Source organism: Schistocerca gregaria, chromosome 2 (assembly GCF_023897955.1).
Source record: "Schistocerca gregaria isolate iqSchGreg1 chromosome 2, iqSchGreg1.2, whole genome shotgun sequence".
Taxonomy (NCBI): Eukaryota; Metazoa; Arthropoda; class Insecta; order Orthoptera; family Acrididae; genus Schistocerca; species Schistocerca gregaria.
The window spans coordinates 373,492,658-373,512,066 of record NC_064921.1 but is presented as its reverse complement, the minus strand read 5'-3'; the positions used below and the strand labels follow the sequence as shown (position 1 = coordinate 373,512,066).

At 41.3% G+C, this 19,409-nt stretch overlaps 1 protein-coding gene across 1 annotated transcript in view; it reads left to right on the top strand.

Annotated features, from left to right (window-relative positions):
• Nucleotides 1-19,409, top strand: part of LOC126319897 (SWI/SNF-related matrix-associated actin-dependent regulator of chromatin subfamily A-like protein 1) — a 146,309-nt gene that overhangs the window by 26,426 nt on the left and 100,474 nt on the right. The window lies entirely within an intron of this gene.

Genomic DNA, 19,409 nt, shown 5'->3' with positions numbered 1-19,409 from the left:
TACTGTCGGCACAAATCCTACTGTTCTTAAACAGCATTAAATGTTAAATTTGAAATAACATCCCCATCCGAGAAATTGATAACTGCCTATGTCCCAAGTGTTTCATTCCATGAGAAAAGATGTAAAGCCTTAGGATAAATACCAGTCCCAGATATTGGAACATGTACACAATAACCCCTCCATTCTGAAATGTACGAACTTCTTTATCTACACGTTATCATCATTTCAGCTATTTCACACATTTATAGCTATATTTGTATTTTCTATCATAACATTTCATCATATTTCCCTCCCTGTGCAACATTTTTCTTTTTCCATTTGTGAGAGCCACTTTTGGAATGATGTAAATATGAAAATTTGTTGTCCTCCTCATTCCATGATCACATTCAGAAACAAACAATAAAGTTTGAATGCAAAAGTGAATCATAGCACCTAGGAACACGAACTTTCAAAGAAAAGTAATTGTGTTTGTGCAGTATCAATTTAATTGAAAGGTTATTCAAGAGTGATATTTTTGAATTTTCATTCAGAATGCTTGTCCCAAAAACTGTTGGCAAGTTGTCTGTACTTCATTTATTCCAAATCAACTTACTACTGCACTTGTGCTTTATTTTGATGTGACAGTAACAATGCTGAATTATTCCCTCTTAAACTTTTTTTTAAGAATCCACGGATTGCGTGAAAGGCAAGCCTGGGGCTTGCTTTGTCTGTTTTTAATAGTTATACCCTGCACACCACTTCACAGCACATAGTGGACAAATATTTCCTTAATATCTTGTGCTAAATAAATTAACTTGCTTAGAAACAGAAGCAAATAAAAAGCAAGGTCTGCTGTCATATCCTAAGTGTCAAGGTTGTAGGGAGGGATATACCTTACACGGCTGCAAAGGGCCTTCGTTTGAAGAGATGCTCTTCCTAGTTGTTATGATCAGAAAGCAAGTGAGCAGTTTTCAGAGAAATACTTTAGTTACTGGATTAGGATTTATGCCTCAGGCAAGTAAAGATAATCATCCAATATGCTCTAGATTATTTTTCTGAAACAAAAAACCTGACTTACTGATATTTGGAATCTGATTTATGGAAGTGCACTCCCAGCACCTTTGCTGTTTTATCTCATCTGGGCTCATTTGGCATTGCTCACCTCAGCTACTGATGGCAACACATTTTGGGAACCGGCAATGTCTTCTTGACCACTCGTGAGTGACAGACTTACCTGGAATTGGGAGTATTTAATGTGTTTTAGAGGTCATTTCCATAGTAACTAGGGAACCTTATTGTTGCAGATGTCTGTGTTATAATGCAAGAGCAACTATTGCTGATTTATGTTAGTGATTTCCAATTGTGTTGGGACTAGTAGCAAACTGATGGCAGTGATTGCAATCTTTGAAAATAAACTTGCATTAGGAACAGGGACAGAAGTTGCTGGATTACGATACCTCTAATGTGTTGTGTACACCAACCTTCACTCCAACCTCCCCTGCTGTTCTCCTTGCTCTCTTTTTAGTGAAAGTAAAGGTAAATGATTTGCCTGGATGCATGTATCTTTTACTTCTAGAGCTCTTGTTTTTGTTTTTCTAATGGTTTACAGTAGTAGGCTTTTTTAAAACTGAGATGTGAGTACATTAAGTACAGTAACCTGCAATCCTTGTGGTGCATTTTGTTTTTTGGCAGCCATCATGCCTTTGTGGTGCTGGCTGCTTTGGTTGCTGAGAGTGGTTCATACATTGTGCTCTTCCAGCAGTTGCTTAATGGCTAGTAGTGTTGTGGGCACAGGGTTGGCCTGGTAAGCTTTCTTCTGATGTGTGATGTCTTGCTTAGATTATTATGTAGTGGCAGCACATGATGCTTTCTCTGAAACACTTTGTGCATTATGACTGAGAGTAAGAAAGTGGTAACGATGGTGATTGATAAGATGGCGTGATTCTGTCAGTTGCAGCTCTGCTTCTTCAGTGGTAATCATGTCAGTCAATTGATGAATTCCTTCTGCTTTATATTGAAATTGTAATTACTCTTAGCCCTTTTGTTGGATCTGATTTTAACCCTTTGCCTTACGATTTAAGTTCCGTTAGCGTGAACTGTAAGTGGCTGCAAGGTATGGATGCGTCTTACGATTCCTGGCGCTTACACACGCGAAGGCTGCGGTGCACTATGCTTGGTGGCATCTGGAGTCATGCAGATGCCCTCCAGATTTGTAAGTAGGTGTGGCAAACACATTTTCAAACAAAACGTCTTCACAATGACATGTACATGAATTTAATAGTCTTCGATTGTATGATATCATTCAAAACAATCTGGCACATGTAACGCAACCCTGCACTTTTTGTCTTCCCACGTTGGTTCTCTGCATCGTTTACGCTTTCTGCGCATTACACAAGCTCTCACAGGATTTACTTTTGATGGTGTTTGATCAATATGTTTGGGAAAATGTGCCCAATGTTGTGCGTCCAGTCTTTGTGGTATATCGCCGGATGCTAATCGTCCCTTCTGATTATATTCCGGTACAGGTGTTGTTTTCAACAATGATTCCGCAATGTAAATCCTATATTTTGCGTAGCTCTATCATTTGCCACAATATATTTGGTAATACAAAATGTATGTGTTAAATAAAGCAACATCAAATAGGTAAAAGAATATCGTGCAGTATCCTTTCATACAGTGGTTCATGGTGTGGGTTTCTGTAGTCATGTCCTAGTTCATGAACCCGGGCAATGCATGAGTGGCCAAGTAAGTGGTCCCGACAGTCGGCATACCAGTTACTTTGGAATAAGGCTGGGCATCTTGGGCATATTCTGAGTCGTGGTCACCTTTGTACTTAGACGGCAAAGACTACCAAATCCACTGGTTAGTCCCTCAGCCGTTAGGGGTAAAACCCAATGGGACTCGGGGCAAGTAAGGCTAGCAACCTGCTTCCCTGTGGTGCTTTAAATATGATGCTGGCAACAATCAGAGCAAAATGCCTCAGACCTTTGGAGGTGACGGAGTCAAACCTCTAACTGACAAACCAGGGACTCCTAAGATACAAATTGGCAAACAAATGGTAATGAGATGGGGAGCTATTAATATCAATGGGGGCTACTCTGGGAAGAAGCTAGAGCTGGCAGAGGCTGCAAGTAAGATGGGGCTGGACATTTTAGCTGTTAGTGACATTCGGGTAAGGGGTGAGAAAGAAGAGGAAGTGGGAGAATACAAGATCTACCCGTCAGGAGTCAAAGCAGGAATAACACAATGGGGTGTAGGGCTTTACATCAGGAAAGAAATGGAACCCAGCGTAGTTACAATAAGGTATGTAAACGAACGACTGATGTGGATAGATTTGACAGTGTCTAGCAAGAAAATTAGAATTGTTTCAGAATATTCGCATCGTGAAGGGACAGATCAAGATAAGATGGATAGTTTTTATGAGGCACTCAGTGATGTAGCTGTTAGAGTAAAGGACAAGGACAGTGTTCTGCTCATGGGTGATTTTAACGCCAGGATTGGAAATCTAACAGAAAGGTATGAAAAGGTTATGGGTAAATTTGGAGAGGATATGGAGGCCAACAGGAACGGGAAACAACTCTTGGAGTTCTGTGCCAGTATGGGCTTAGTAATCACAAACTCCTTTTTTAAACATAAGAACATTCACCGGTATACTTGGGAAGGCAGGGGAACCAGTTCTGTCATTGACTATATAATAACAGACCAGGAATTCAGGAAGGCTGTTAGGGACACAGGTGTATTCAGGGGATTCTCTGATGACAATGATCATTATTTAATCTGTAGTGAAATTGGGATTGTGAGGCTGAAAGTGCAGGAGGTCAGGTCCATATATAGGAGGATAAGAGTGGAGAAACTTCAGGATAAGGAAATCAGGCATAAGTACATAACAGCGATCTCAGAAAGGTACCAGTTAGTTTAATGTAGTCAATTACAGTCATTGGAAAAGGAGTGGACAAGGTACAGGGACACAGTACTAGAAGTGGCTAAAGAATGTCTTGGAACAGTAGTGTGTGAAAGTAGGATGAAGCAAACAGCTTGGTGGAATGACACAGTCAAGGCAGCCCGTAAAAGGAAAAAGAAGGTGTATCAAAAATGGCTACATACTAGAACTCAGGTAGACAGAGAAAGTTCTGTTGAAGAAAGAAACAAAGCCAAACAGATAATTGCAGCATCCAAGAAGAAATCTTGGGAGGACTTTGGAAACAGTTTGAAGACTATGGGTCAAGCTGCTGGAAAACCATTCTGGAGTGTAATTAGCAATCTTCGAAAGGGAGGTAAGAAGGAAATGACAAGTACTTTGGACAGGTCAGTAAAACTGCTGGTGAATCCTGTGGATGCCTTGGGCAGATGGAGGGAATATTTTGAAGAGTTGCACAATGTAGGTGAAAATACGATCAGTAATGTTTCAGATTTCGAGGTAGAATGGGATAGGAATGATGATGGAAATAGGATCACATTTGAGGAAGTGGAGAAAATGGTCAATAGATTGCAGTGCAGTAAAGCGGCTGGGGTGGATGAAATTAAGTCGGAACTCATCAAATACAGTGGAATGTCAGGTCTTAAATGGCTACACAGGATAACTGAAATAGCCTGGGAGTCGGGACAGGTTCCATCAGACTGGACAAAAGCAGTAATCACACCAATCTTTAAACATGGAAACAGAAAAGATTGTAAAAACTACAGAGGTATCTCTTTGATCAGCATTGTGGGTAAAATCTTCTCAGGTATTGTTGAAAGGAAGGTGCGAGTATTAGTTGAGGACCAATTGGATGAAAATCAGTTTGGGTTTAGGCCTCTTAGAGGTTGTCAGGACCAGATCTTTAGCTTACGTGAAATAATGGAGAAGTGTTACGAGTGGAACAGGGAATTGTATTTATGCTTTATAGATCTAGAAAAGGCATATGACTGGGTTCCTAGGAGGAAGTTATTGTCTGTTCTACGTGATTATGGAATAGGGGGCAAACTTTTGCAAGCAATTAAAGGTCTTTACATAGATAGTCAGGCAGCAGTTAGAGTTGACGGTAAATTGAGTCCATGGTTCAGAGTAGTTTCAGGGGTAAGACAAGGCTGCAACCTGTCTCCACTGTTGTTGATATTATTTATGGATCATATGTTGAAAACAATAGACTGGCTGGGTGAGATTAAGATATGTGAAGACAAAATAAGCAGTCTTGCGTATGCGGATGACTTAGTTGTGATGGCAGATTCGATTGAAAGTTTGCAAAGTAATATTCCAGAGCTAGATCAGAAATGTAAGGACTATGGTATGAAGATTAGCATCTCCAAAACGAAAGTAATGTCAGTGGGAAAGAAATATAAACGGATTGAGTGCCAACTGGAGGAACAAAGTTAGAACAGGTGGACGGTTTCAAGTACTTAGGATGCATATTCTCACAGGATGGCAACATAGTGAAAGAACTGGAAGCGAGGTGTATCAAAGCCAATGCAATGAGCGCTCAGCTACGATCTACTCTCTTCTGCAAGAAGGAAGTCAGTACCAAGACTAAGTTATTTGTGCGCTGTTCAATTTTTCGATCAACTTGCTTGTATGGGAGCGAAAGCTGGGTGGATTTAGGTTAGCTTATCAACAAGGTTGAGGTTATGGATATGAAAGTAGCTAGGATGATTGCAGGTACTAGCAGGTGGGAACAATGGCAGGAGGGTGTCCACAATGAGGAAATCAAAGAAAAACTGGGAATGAACTCTATAGATGTAGCAGTCAGGGCGAACAGGCTTAGATGGTGGGGTCATGTTACACGCATGGGAGAATCAAGGTTACCCAAGAGACTCATGGGTTCAGCAGTAGAGGGTAGGAGGAGTTGGGGCAGACCAAGGAGAAGGTACCCGGATTCAGTTAAGAATGATTTTGAAGTAATAGGTTTAACATAAGAAGAGGCACCAATGTTAGCACTGAATAGGGGATCATGGAGGAATTTTATAAGGGGGCTATGCTCCAGACTGAATGCTGAAAGGCATAATCAGTCTTAAATGATGATGATGACGATCCTTTCATACATTTTCTCATCACAGGGAAGCATGCGAGCATCTGATCTTGGTGATCAATTCCAATCATGCCTGTATTGTATTCAGCTACAAATTTTGGTTTCCACGATGCATTGCGGAGAGGTGTGTCTGTGGCAATCATTTCTGCTGTTGAATGTTTTGTGGAAAGCATGTAAACATCTTGTTTATATTTCCATTTTAGTGCCAATATCCCATTACAACTACTCACTGTATATTCTCTCTTCTTTAATTTTGCCTTCAGGAAGTCTGTGGGCATATTTTCTCTGTTTGAGCGCATTGTTCCAGTCACATTAGTTTTATAGGTAAGGAGAGTTTTGAAAAGTTTCGGTGAAGAAAACCATTTACCTAAATATAGGATATGCCCTTTGTGTAATACCGACTGTGGTAGTTCTAGAACTACACTTTCAGAGGCACTACCACTAGCATCTCGTTTGTCACTACCCGTGTATATCTTAAAATCACAGCAGTATCCTGAACTTGACTCACACAATTTAAAAATTTTAATAGCATACCTCACTCTTTTTGATGGGTTAAATTGTTTGTAGAATAAGTGCCCTTTAAATTTCATGAATGATTCATCAATGGCAATATTCTCTTGCATTGTGTACACTTCCTTAAATGTTTGATTGATCGTATCTAGGACTGGCCTTAGCTTGTACAGCTTATGTGTGCTGTTGGCTAAACTGTTATTCGCGAGATGCAGAAATCTACTTGTGTGCAGAAATCTCCTGAATGGCATCGTCTTCCTAAATATTGGCGTTTCTATAGCGGCCCTCCTAGACTCGTACATCTGAATCGACTGTTTCCTTACTTCACCCATGGTTATACATACTGCAAGGTATATTTTTATTTCATTACAGTAAATAGGAGACCACTTTTGGTCTATTTTTTGTGTCTTCTGTTCATTGTACAGTATGTCTTGTGCATATCTATTCGTCTCAGTTATGATGTTTTCCCAAAATGTACTATTAAATATTACATAGAAAACGTGTAATTCTCTTATGCCTGTACTCACGTGCTGTAAAGCTGCTTCCTTTATTCCGGGAATTTCGATATACGTCCAGATTGTTGGTTCATTGTCTTTCTTTTGCTGCATCCACAACTCTGATTGTTGCTGGTAGGTTTGCTCTTCTTTATCAGCATCACCTTCCATCACCAGTCATTTACACTATTTTCGTACAGGAGGTAAAACATCGCTACCACTGTCACTGCCGCTGTCAAAATATCCTGCAAAATCATTGTTGGCTATGCCACCACATGTCTCCCTTTCCTTGTGAACACGTTCGCTACATGTCGGGAACATTGTGAAAGTATTTTTGTAATGTTGGCAGGTCTGAATGCGGCAAAGAAAACTTCGTGTATGCCATGTGTACTCGATCAGTTCCGCAACATGTCAGAGACGTTCTGTTTACATTTGGCGCGGCTGTCCGACGATAGGTTCGTATGAGCAGTTGCCAGCGGGCTCATGCGCACAGCTGAATTTGCGTATGAGTAGTGCCTTCCTCCCGCTTCTGGCTACTTGAAGCGTGACTGTTTGGTGTATGAGCAGTAGCAGCAAGTAGCCAGATGCTACCCGGAAAAATTTTTCTGGCACGCCCAAGCTACCAGATTCGCGCATGCGCAGAGCAAGCTGAGTTATAGTGAGGGGTCCTTCCCGACGTGACCCGTGCATATGTTTTGTGTCTTCATAATATTGCTGGTCTTTTCGTCTACAGCTTCCATGTCAAATGAAATCAAAACACATTTCTGTGGCCAGGAGCCATCAAGTCAATTAATATACATTGTAATAACCACGAAAGACCGAAATAAGTTAGTAGTTTCAATTTTCTGATTTTATATTATTTCCACATTATTAGCGATCAACCATTAATGTCTTAATGAAGCTATTTCTGTCTGTTTTATAGAGAAATTTGCTTCTAATAGTTTTTTCCGCTGAGGCAGTTCGTTTATTTGAAATGAAGTGTTTCATTCCGTACTATTGGCTACTTTCAACTTCTTTCAATTTCAAGTACAAATTTTCATTTTTTGGGACGCATGACATTATACCATAATAAAGAACCAAACATGAGAATACAGTACTGGACCTCTAAGAAAATTGGTGTCACGAAAACCACATGAAAAGCTGAATATCAGGTACTTCAGAGTGCATCTGGACATAGAAATGTGCAATTAGAATGGAATGAGGCATTTTAGTATGGTTTATGAAATTCCCATGCTGCTGGCGTAGTCTTTGATGTCCTGTTCCTTTTATGACATTGTAAGATCTCTTAATGCTATATACATACGAACATATGTAAACATGTACTTGAAGCTGACTAAGTAGGCAAATTTGGTCAGTAGCTGTGAGGACGGGGCATGAGTCGTGCTTGGGTAGCTCAGTTGGTAGAGCACTTGCTCGCAAAAAGCAAAGGTCCCGAGTTCCAATCTCGGTCCGGCACACAGTTTTAATATGTCAGAAAGTTTCAAATTTGGTCAGTAGTTTTGAACTAAATATTTTGTTTCAAATATAATGACAGCTGTAGCAGAATTTTACAAATCTGCCTTAGTGAAAGTGTTTTTCGAAAAGAAGGCACTTTTCTAGTACTTCCTCTAGGCCTGAAGTTATTTCTTAATTTGTGTTTACGTCTTAAATTTATAGAATGCCATTCTATGCTAAATTGTAGACTGGCAGCATACTGTGTTTTATCGTTTTACTCCCCACATGGCTTCATATTTATTCCTAGAGTAGAATATAAACTGTCAGTAGTACAGTTTTTTTGCCTCACAGACAGCCCTGTTAATTTCTTACACATTTTGGAATAGTCATGAAATTTATTGTCCTTTATTCCGGTGTAAGTTACACAAGAAATAGTTTCTTCTTTTTTTCCCCAAGAAATTTGTATTCCATCCTACTAGATTCTTGCAGTGCTGTGTACATGTAAACCTGTTGGAAATGCTACATAACAATATTGCAGAGAATGAATTAAAAAAAAAAAAAATTATTGAGTTCACCCCTTAGCAAAATGTTACGGTACTTCGAGCTGTGGAGTCTAATTTTGAAATGATTTTTGCCAAGAACTGCTTCCTTATTTGCATCCTTTACCTGGGTGGGATTTGATAAAACTGCTGCTCTAAGTAAAACTCTATATGTCCTCTCAGCAACATGCTGCAGTGCTGTACATTGTCACGTGATGCCCCACCATGCCCGAAATTCCACCAGAAATGCGGAAAAGCGTATGAACAGTGGAAGCACCAAGCACAGGCTGCCTACGTCATCGTAGCTGTGCATGCGCAGTACAGCCTGTTGTCTGGCGCTGTCTGGTAACTGCTCAAACGAACCTGATGTCTCTCACACGACATGCAAAACGTACCACGTCTCTGATACGTCTAGTTGATTTTTGGCCAGGTCGGCATGCTACGTCTCTCGCACGACTTGTGCTTGTTCGGCATGGAAAACATACCACGCCTCTGATACGTCTAGGTGATGTTTCGCCAGGTCAGCATGCTATGTCTCTCACACGACATTGTCAGCTAAGGGATTACACAGTGTCAACATTTTTATCTTAAATATGCTACTTCATTTAGAGAAACTCACATTTATCTATTTGTAATTAGAGGCTTCATGCTCTTATTCACTCTACAACTCCTGTCAATTGATATTTTCATGTAGAGAGGACTCGAATACTAATTTGTCATCAACGTAATAAAGAACTTTCCTTGTGGTCCAATTGCTACAGAATTCTTAAGCTTTTTGAATGTAGTAAATACTGTCTTAAATCACAATAACCATTCTCTTATATTTATGTTTTTGTTGTTGTTATTTTCAGTCTGAACACTGGTTTGATGTTACCGCTATGGTAGCCTATCCTGTGCAACCTTCTTCATCTACATGACTACTGTATCGTACATCCACTTGAACACACTTCCTTTATTCAAGCCTTGATCTTCCTCTACAGTTTTTACCCCACCCCCACTTCTGTACCAACATTTTCAAGTTCTTAATGCCTCAGAAAGTGCCCTTTCGACCAATCCCATACTTAAGTCAGGTTGTGCCGCAAATTTCTCTTTTTTTCTCCATTCAACTCTGTAACCTCTCATTAATTATTTGATATGCCCATTTAGTCTTCAGCAGTCTTCTTCAGCATCATATTTGAAAAAAGTTCTGTACTCTTCTTGTCTGAACTGCTTGTAGTCCATGCTTCACTTTAGTGCAGGACTACATTTCAGATAAACAATGCGATGGATTATTACGTGCGTGCATGCGATGCACCAATTGCGATGCACTATACGTCACTGCTGCTGCAATGCAACTTCTTATATAATTTTTGTTCACCTACCTCTTTACAGCGGTAGATCTTTGCACATAAACTCCTGACTGCAGCTACTTATGAGATCACAGAAAAGCAGTGTTGAGGAAACTGTAAACTCGCAGGAGGCCGCTATAAGTAAAATTTGCTGAAAATTGTCTGTGTACTTTAAAGAAATGATTCGGAAAGGGGATGTCACTCGTACTTTAAACATGAAGTTCAAATTTAAACCTTCAATAGATCTTTATTGCCGTTAAGCAAGATAATCAGCCCACATTTACGAAAAATACTAAAGTTTCTGCTCACAGTTATCACCATACCTAAAACAGCCAGAACTTTTACCTTCCCGAATTCCGAAACCAATTACTTGTAACACAGTCAATGATCGGCCAATCACTTCTGCACAAGATATTCAGTGGTTATCTTTAGTTAAAGTTTATGCTCACCATAAAATACTCAATAAGAATATACTCAGTACTGCCACGCTATATAATTCAAAGTTCACTCGCGATTTTCGTCAGAACGAATTATCACAACACTCTAAAGTTTTCATAAACAGTTTCTGGTCACAACCAGATACCATTAACACTGAACCATAACACGGAAGTCATCCCAAGACTTCATCTTACACATAATGCGTAAAATCACATCCATCGTAACTGCCTCTTACCAAAGCTAACTTGCGACTCCTCTCTCCTCTCCCACACTCAAAACTATATCTCCTCACTAGGCGGCCAACCGTCTCACTTCTCATTGGCTGTCAGCACTTACGACCAATGAGAACTCACTTCTAGGGCGCGGCTCGTGCCAAAATCTAGCAAGCACCAACCACTTCTCTAGTGTCATCAAATTAAGTAACACAAAACTCTCTAATTAAATAAACAAAACAAAATGAACTACAAGCTTTACTCTACATCTGGAAATTTATGTAGTCGTGAATGTTCTGCCTGTCTTATACATAAGCATACATACTTAGACATCCGGCATTCGCTAGTAGGGGAACCACTAGTGGATTCCTTCCCACATTACAGAGTTGGAACACTTGCCAGTTCCTGTAGAGAATTACATGAATGATTTTTAATAATGCCGAACGTCCCACATACTCTCACGCACGCATTCTCATTCACACGCACCCTAACACACGATACACATATTTAATTGGAATTCTTGAAATTATTGTTATAGAAAAGTCACAGAGGTTTTCTGAAACTAAAAACTTTCCAAATTTATATATGAACACTGAAAGTGCTATCAGATCATCGTACATAGTCACTGAAGGTGAACTATTACATCACTGTATTTAATTAAATTCTTGACTGTCGGAAAATACAACTATTTTTGATCTCAGACTTTGACATATTGTTTGTTTTCACAACCGAAGGTTGTACATCAAATATGAAGTTCCTCAGGTTGTTCCTTTATTAATTATTTATATTGTTAGTTTCGTATAATGTAAGTGGCCTGCCAGTGCTACTCCACTGCTTTCACACACGCAGCTGCAACAGATGGTCGTGACATCAATCTGCAGGACACAACTCGTCCATTACTGACCGTATAATACTCTACCGCCTTACATTGCAGCCCACATACATTCTGAAGTAAAGCTTTTAATAGACAAATGGGCGATCCTGCACGAGTTGCGACGCAACAACACCTTCATAAAATACTTCCCCCCACCCCCATGAACCATGGACCTTGCAGTTGGTGGGGAGGCTTGCGTGCCTCAGCGATACAGATAGCTGTACCGTAGGTGTAACCACAACGAAGAGGTATCTGTTGAGAGGCCAGACAAATGCTTGGTTCCTGAAGAGGGGCAGCAGCCTTTTCAGTTGTTGCAGGGGCAACAGTGATTGAATGATCTGGCCTTGTAACACTAACCAAAACGGCCTTGCTGTGCTGGTACTGCAAACGGCTGCAAACAAGGGGAAACTAAAGCCGTAATTTTTCCCGAGGGCATGCAGCTTTACTGTAAGGTTAAAAGATGATGGCGTCCGCTTGGGTAAAATATTCTGGAGGTAAAATAGTCCCCCATTTGGATCTCCAGGCGGGGACTACTCAAGAGGACGTCGTTATCAGGAGAAAGAAAACTGGCGTTCTACGTATCGGAGCGTGGATGTCAGATTGCTTAATCAGGCAGGTAGCTTAGAAAATTTAAAAAGGGAAATGGATTGGTTAAAGTTAGATATAGTGGGAATTAGTGAAGTTCGGTGGTAGGAGGAACAAGACTTTTGGTCAGGCGAATACAGGGTTATAAATACAAAATCAAATAGGGGTAATGCAAGAGTAGGTTTCATAATGAACAAAAAAATAGGAGTGCGGGTAAGCTACTACAAACAGCATAGTGAACACATTATTGTGGCCAAGATAGACACAAAGCCCACGCCTACTACAGTAGTACAAGTTTATATGCCAACTAGCTCTGCAGATGATGAAGCAATTGATGAAATGTAAGATGAGATAAAAGAAATTATTCAGGTAGTGAAGGGAGACGAAAATTTAACACTCATGGGTGACTGGAATTCGAGAGTAGGAAAAGAGAGAGAGAAGGAAACATAGTATGTGAATATGGATTGGGGGTAAGAAATGAAAGAGGAAGCCGCCTGGTAGAATTTTGCACAGAGCATAACTTAATCATAGGTAACACTTGGTTCAAGAATCATGAAAGAAGGTTGTATACATGGAAGAAGCCTGGAGATACTGACAGGTTTCATATAATGGTAAGACAGAGATTTAGGAACCAGGTTTTAAATTTTAAGATATTTCCAGGGGCAGATGTGGACTCTGACCACAATGTATTGGTTATGAACTGTAGATTAAAACTGAAGAAACTGCAAAAGGTGGGAATTTAAGGAGATGGGACCTGGATAAACTGACTAAACCAGAAGTTGTACAGAGTTTAGGGGAGAGCACAAGGGAACAGTTGACAGGAATGGGGTAAAGAAATACAGTAGAAGAAGAATGGGTAGCTTTGAGGGATGAAATAATGAAGGCAGCAGAGGATCAAATAGGTAAAAAGACGAGGGCTAGTAGAAACCCTTGGGTAACAGAAGAAATGTTGAATTTATTTGATGAAAGGAGAAAATATAAAAATGCAGTAAATGAAGCAGGCAAAAAGGAATACAAACACCTCAAAAATGAGATCGACAGGAAGTGCAAAATGGCTAAGCAGGGATGGCTATAGGACAAATGTAAGGATGTAGAGGCTTATCTCACTAGGGGTAAGATACATACCGCCTACAGGAAAATTAAAGAGACCTTTGGAGAAAAGAGAACCACTTGTATGAATATCAAGAGCTCAGATGGAAACCAAGTTCTAAGCAAAGAAGAGAAAGCAGAAAGTTGAAAGGAGTATTTAGAAGGTCGACACAAGGGCGATGTACTTGAGGACAATATATGTGGAAGTGGAAGAGGATGTAGATGAAGATGAAATGGGAGACATGATACTGCGTGAAGAGTTTGACAGAGCACTGAAAGACCTGAGTCGAAACAAGGCCCCGGGAGTAGACAACATTCCATTAGAAATACTGATGGCTTTGGGAGAGCCAGTCCTGACAAAACTCTACCATCTGGTGAGCAAGATGTATGAGACAGGCGAAATACCCTCAGACCTCAAGAAGAATATAATAATTCCAATCCCAAAGAAAGCAGGTGTTGACAGATGTGAAAATTACCGAACTATCAGTTTAATAAGTCACAGCTGCAAAATACTAATGTGAATGCCTTACAAATGAATGGAAAAACTAGTAGAAGCCGACCTCGGAGAAGATCAGTTTGGATTCCGTAGCACTATTGGATCACATGAGGCAGTACTGACCCTACAACTTATCTTAGAAGCTAGATTAAGGAAAGGCAAACCTACATTTCTAGCATTTGTAGACTTAGAGAAAGCTTTTGACAATGTTGACTGGAATACTCTCTTTCAAATTCTGAAGGTGACAGGGGTAAAATGCAGGTTGGGAAAGGCTATTTACAATTTGTACAGAAAGCAGATGGCAGTTATAAGAGTCGGGGGACATGAAAAGGAAGCAGTGGTTGGGTAGGGACTGAGACAGGGTTGTAGCCTTTCCCCTATGTTATTCAATCTGTATATTGAGCAAGCAGTGAAGGAAACAAAAGAAAAAATCAGAGTAGGTGTTAAAATCCGTGGAGAAGAAATAGTAACTTTGAGCTTTGCTGATGACATTGTAATTGTGTCAGACACCGCAAAGGACTTGTAAGAGCAGTTGAACGGAATGGATAATGTCTTGAAAGTAGGATATAAGATGAACATCAACAAAAATAAAACGAGCATAATGAAATATACTCGAATTAAGTCGGGTGATGCTGAGGGAATTAGATTAGGAAATGAGACACTTAAAGCAGTAAAGGAGTTTTGCTATTTGGGGAGCAAAATAACTGATGATGGTCGAAGTAGAGAGGATATAAAATGGAGACAGGCAATGGCACGGAAAGCCTTTCTGAAGAAGAGAAATTTGTTAACATGGAGTATTGATTTAAGTGTCAGGAAGTCATTTCTGAAAGTATTTGTATGGAGTGTAGCCATGTATGGAAGTGAAACATGGACAATAAATAGTTTGGACAGGAAGAGAATAGAAGCTTTCAAAATGTGGTGCTACAGAAGAATGCTGAAGGTTAGATGGGGAGATCACATAACTAATGACGAGGTATTGAATAAGATTGGAGAGAAGAGCAGTTTGTGGCACAACTTGACTAGAAGAAGGGATCGGTTGGTAGGACATGTTCTGAGACATCAAGGGATCATCAATTTAGTATTGGAGGGCAGCATGGAGGGTAAAAATCGTAGAGGGAGAACAAGAGATGAATACGCTAAGCAGATTCAGAAGGATGTAGGTTGCAGTAGGTACTAGGAGATGAAGAAGCTTGCACAGGATAGAGTAGCACGGAGAGCTGCATCAAACCAGTCTCAGGACTGAAGACCACCACCACCACCACCACCACAACAACAACAACAACAACAACAACAACATAGTTTATAACAATTAAATTAATAGTTGATGTTAACAAATCCCTCTATTTCAGAAGCTCATTTCTTGCTATTGACAGTTTGCTAGTTCAATTATCATAAGCGATCCCAAGTAGCAAAACTTATTTAGTACTGCTACTAATCTAATTTACTCAGCATAGTCTGATTTAATTCAACTACATTCTATTACCCTTGTCCTACTTTTGTTGATATCCATATCATATCCTCTTTCAAAGTCACCATCTATTCCGGTCAATTGCTCTTCAAAGTTATTTGCCGTGTCTGAGAGAATTACATCATCCAGGAAGCTCAGTGTTTTCATTTCTTTTTCCGGATCTCTTATCCCCCCCCAAGGGGCCCACCACTCTTTGGCAAGTGTGTGATTGGCTACTATGGGGCTCAGAGTTTGTCCCATCTTTTTCTTTCCATTCTGTATGTCTATCATCTTGCTATTCTTTTTCCTCTCCCTTGGGGAACATGTCTGGGATGTTCTTGGGAGTGTGTTCTGCATTTTCCATAGACCAGTATCTGAACAGTCCTGCTCACTGTTTTTTTCATTCCTTCCTTTTTTGTTTCCCTTCTCATGTCCTTCCTCCACTTTGGCATTTGAGGTTTCTCTTTTTCTTCTTCCTTCTTGTGTGATCCTAAAGGCCAGCCCAAGCATCTGGTGCATAACAGGTGCCTGGGTAATGTGTAATTTACAGTCCTGGGTTGACAGGTAGAGTTTGCAGAATGCACCATTGGAGATGCTGGCAATCATGGGGGATTTTCTCACAATGAGCCAAACATTTTCCTCTCAGTCCACATGTATTAAATGTAAGCAGAATAAGGCTAACGAATCAAAGACCCTCGCATCTACACTTTGATTCCTAGTGGCTTCATGTGCTGCAGATGGCCATTCATTTGCTATGGTTAATCTGTTTATTATTCAGAAAGATGTTGGTGCAATTGCTAGCCCTGTGAAATCCTGCTCTTCTTAACGCAATGGTACTTTGCTTTTGGAGACTAGTTGTGATTCTCAAACACAACTACTATTTGCAGCTTTGCTCCTCCAGGCTATTCTGTTTGTGTTGAGGCCCATCAAACACCAAGTTCTTCACATGATGTTATATGCAGTAGGCTGCTCAATGGTCTGACTGAGGCAGAAATCCAAACTTACCTCTCCGATCAGGGTGTCTTTGCAGTCCATCCGATGATGGAAAAGATAGATGCATCCTTAGTGCCTACACACACACTGTTTATCGCGTTTGATAGAGCAAGATCAAAGCAGGCTATGAAGTTGTCACGGTCCACCCGTACATTCCGAACCCGATGCACTGCTACCAGTGTCTTCATTACAACCGCATTCAAGTGTCCTGTCATCACCTGGCCAAATGTGTAACCTGCAACAGAGATTCTCATGAGGACAACTGTCCACATCCTTCTTCCTGTTGAATCAGTTGCAAGTAGGAGCATGCAGTATCCCCTCAAGATTTTCCAGTGTATCTCAATGAGGAGGCCATGCAGGTGATCCGGGTGAAGGAAAAAGTGTCTTACCTGTTGCTCGCAAGTTGTTGGCTAGTTGGAAACCCTGCTTTTTACCATCTGGCACTTACAATATCACCGAGCGAGGTGGCGCGGTGGTTAGCACCCTGGACTCGCATTTGGGAGGACGACGGTTCAATCCCGTCTCTGGCCATCCTGATTTAGGTTTTCCGTGATTTCCCTAAATCGTTTCAGGCAAATGCCGGGATGGTTCCTTTGAAAGGGCACGGCCGATTTCCTTCCCAATCCTTTCCTAACCCGAGCTTGCGCTCCGTCTCTAATGACCTCGTTGTCGATGGGACGTTAAACACTAACAACCACCACCACTTACAATATCGTTCTTACTACATCTTGCTCCACAAAGGACATGGCCTCTCAGACATGTAACCTCAAATTCAGCACCGTGCTTGTAAAATCGCTCAGTGTTATGGCAGCAGCCCCGTCTTCTTCTCCTCCAGCTGTGCAACAAGCCACTCAGTTTTTGCCTCAAATGGCAAAATCACCTGCTACATTACCAGCAGGCCAGAAAGGACAGAAGGAATACTCCTCTGAACACTTTTTAATGTCCCTCCAGCCAAAAAACATCTGAATCTCCAGGCTCTGCACACTCTAGCAGAGAGTCTTCTCAGCTGTGTGGGGTAGCTGCAGGGTCTGAGGTGCCTTGCCACAGTTTGCTCGGCTCCCCCCAATGGAGGTTTGAGTCCTCCCTGGGCTGTGTGTGTGTGTGTGTGTGTGTGTGTGTGTGTGTGTGTGTGTGTGTGTGTGTTCAGGGTCCACTTGCACTTGTTTTGTGCCTCCAGGAAACAAAATTGCATCCTCATGACCACTTTGACCTCTTGCATTTGTTTCTGGCCTGTTTTGATCTTCCCCCTGAGGATGGCATTCCCTTTCATGGGGGAGTCGTGCTGCTCATCTGAGATGATGCTCATAGTCACACCATCTCCCTGAACACCCAGCTGCAAGCTGTTGTGGTCCGAATTTTCCTTCCTCACTTCATCTTTTCCCTTTGTGCTGTTTACGTCCCTCTGTCATATGTTGTCACCAGGGCAGACTTTCTCCAGCTTGTTGGGCAACTGTCTCACCTTCTTTTGCTGCTCGGTGACTTTAATGCACACCATCCCCTTTGGGGCTCTCCCAGAACCTGTCAGAGAGTTGCCCTCTTGCCTGACCGTCTCAATCTCATCCACCTAACACTGAAGCACACATGTTCCTTTCAGACTCTATGCACATCTATTCCCATTTGGAACTCTTGTTCTGCACTGCCCAGCTTGCCCGTCATCTCGAGTGGTCCGTTCTCTCTGACACATATGTGAGCGGCCATTTCCTGTGTGCTATCTGTTTGCTGATTCTACCCTACCTTGGTGCAAACCCAAATGGCGGCTTTCTTAGGTGGACTGGAGGCTTTACTTCTGCCTGGTGACCTTCTACGAATGACTTTCCTCCAGTTGCGATGACCAGGTAAAATATCTTATCAACATTATCCTTACCACTACAGAATGTTCCATTCCTCGTATTTCATCCTTACCGCACTGTGTTTCAGTCCCTTGGTGGACTGAGACATGCTGAAATGCAGCTCACACATGGACATGTGTTCTCTGTGGTTTTAATTGTCATCCTACAATGGCAAACTACAGTTGTTATAAACAGTTGTGTGCATGGTGTCATTGCATTCTTTGGGATAGCAAAAAAGACAGATGGATTTCATTTACTAGTTCTTTTAATAGTTCCGCTCCCTCTTCTGTCATGTGGGTCAACCTCCGATGGCTCTCTGGGACCAAGGTCCATTCCCCAGTTTCCAGCATGACTGTAGCAGGTGATGTCATTAGGTTGCAGTTTTGCAGAGATTTTGACCTCCACCCACTATCACCCTGCTTTCTCCATCAAAAACAAATGGAGGCAGATCGGGCGATACCCTTCTCTTCTCAGAATCATGAGTGCTACAATGCTGCTTTTACTATGAAGGAGCTAGATCGTGCTCTCACTTAATCGATACTCTACTCCAGGACTGGACAGTGTTCACATTCAGATGTTGCAGAACCTTTTTTTGCAGGCAAGCACTTACTCCTTCATATGTGCAATTGCATCTAGGCCGAGGGCAGGTTTCCCAGATGCTGGCAGAGAAACACTGCCTTACCCATATTTAAGCCTTGTAAGGACAAACATCTTCCTTCTTGCAACCGCCCCATTTCTCTCACCACCTGTGTTTGCAAGGAACATAGGATTCGTGCCTGTCTGATATCATGGCTCAAGTTTTGCAATTTACTAACCCCTGCACAATGTGGTTTTCGAGTGCGCTGTTCTGCAGTTGACCATCTCATCACTTTGTCAACCCATGTCATGAATGTTTTTCAGCATAAATGCCAGACTTTGGCTGTGTTTTTTTGTTTGAAGAAAGCCTATGACACCGGTTGGAGGACTGTTAACCTATGTATGCTCTACATATAGGGCTCCTGAGGCCGCCTGGCCTGTTTCCTTCAGGAATTTTCAAAAGACCGTGTTGGACACCTTTGTCCAGGAAAATGATGTGCCTCAGGGTTCCATACTAAATGTTGCTCTCTTTGGTATCGCCATTAACCCTATTATGGCCTGCCTCCCACTCCCTTTTCGTTTAT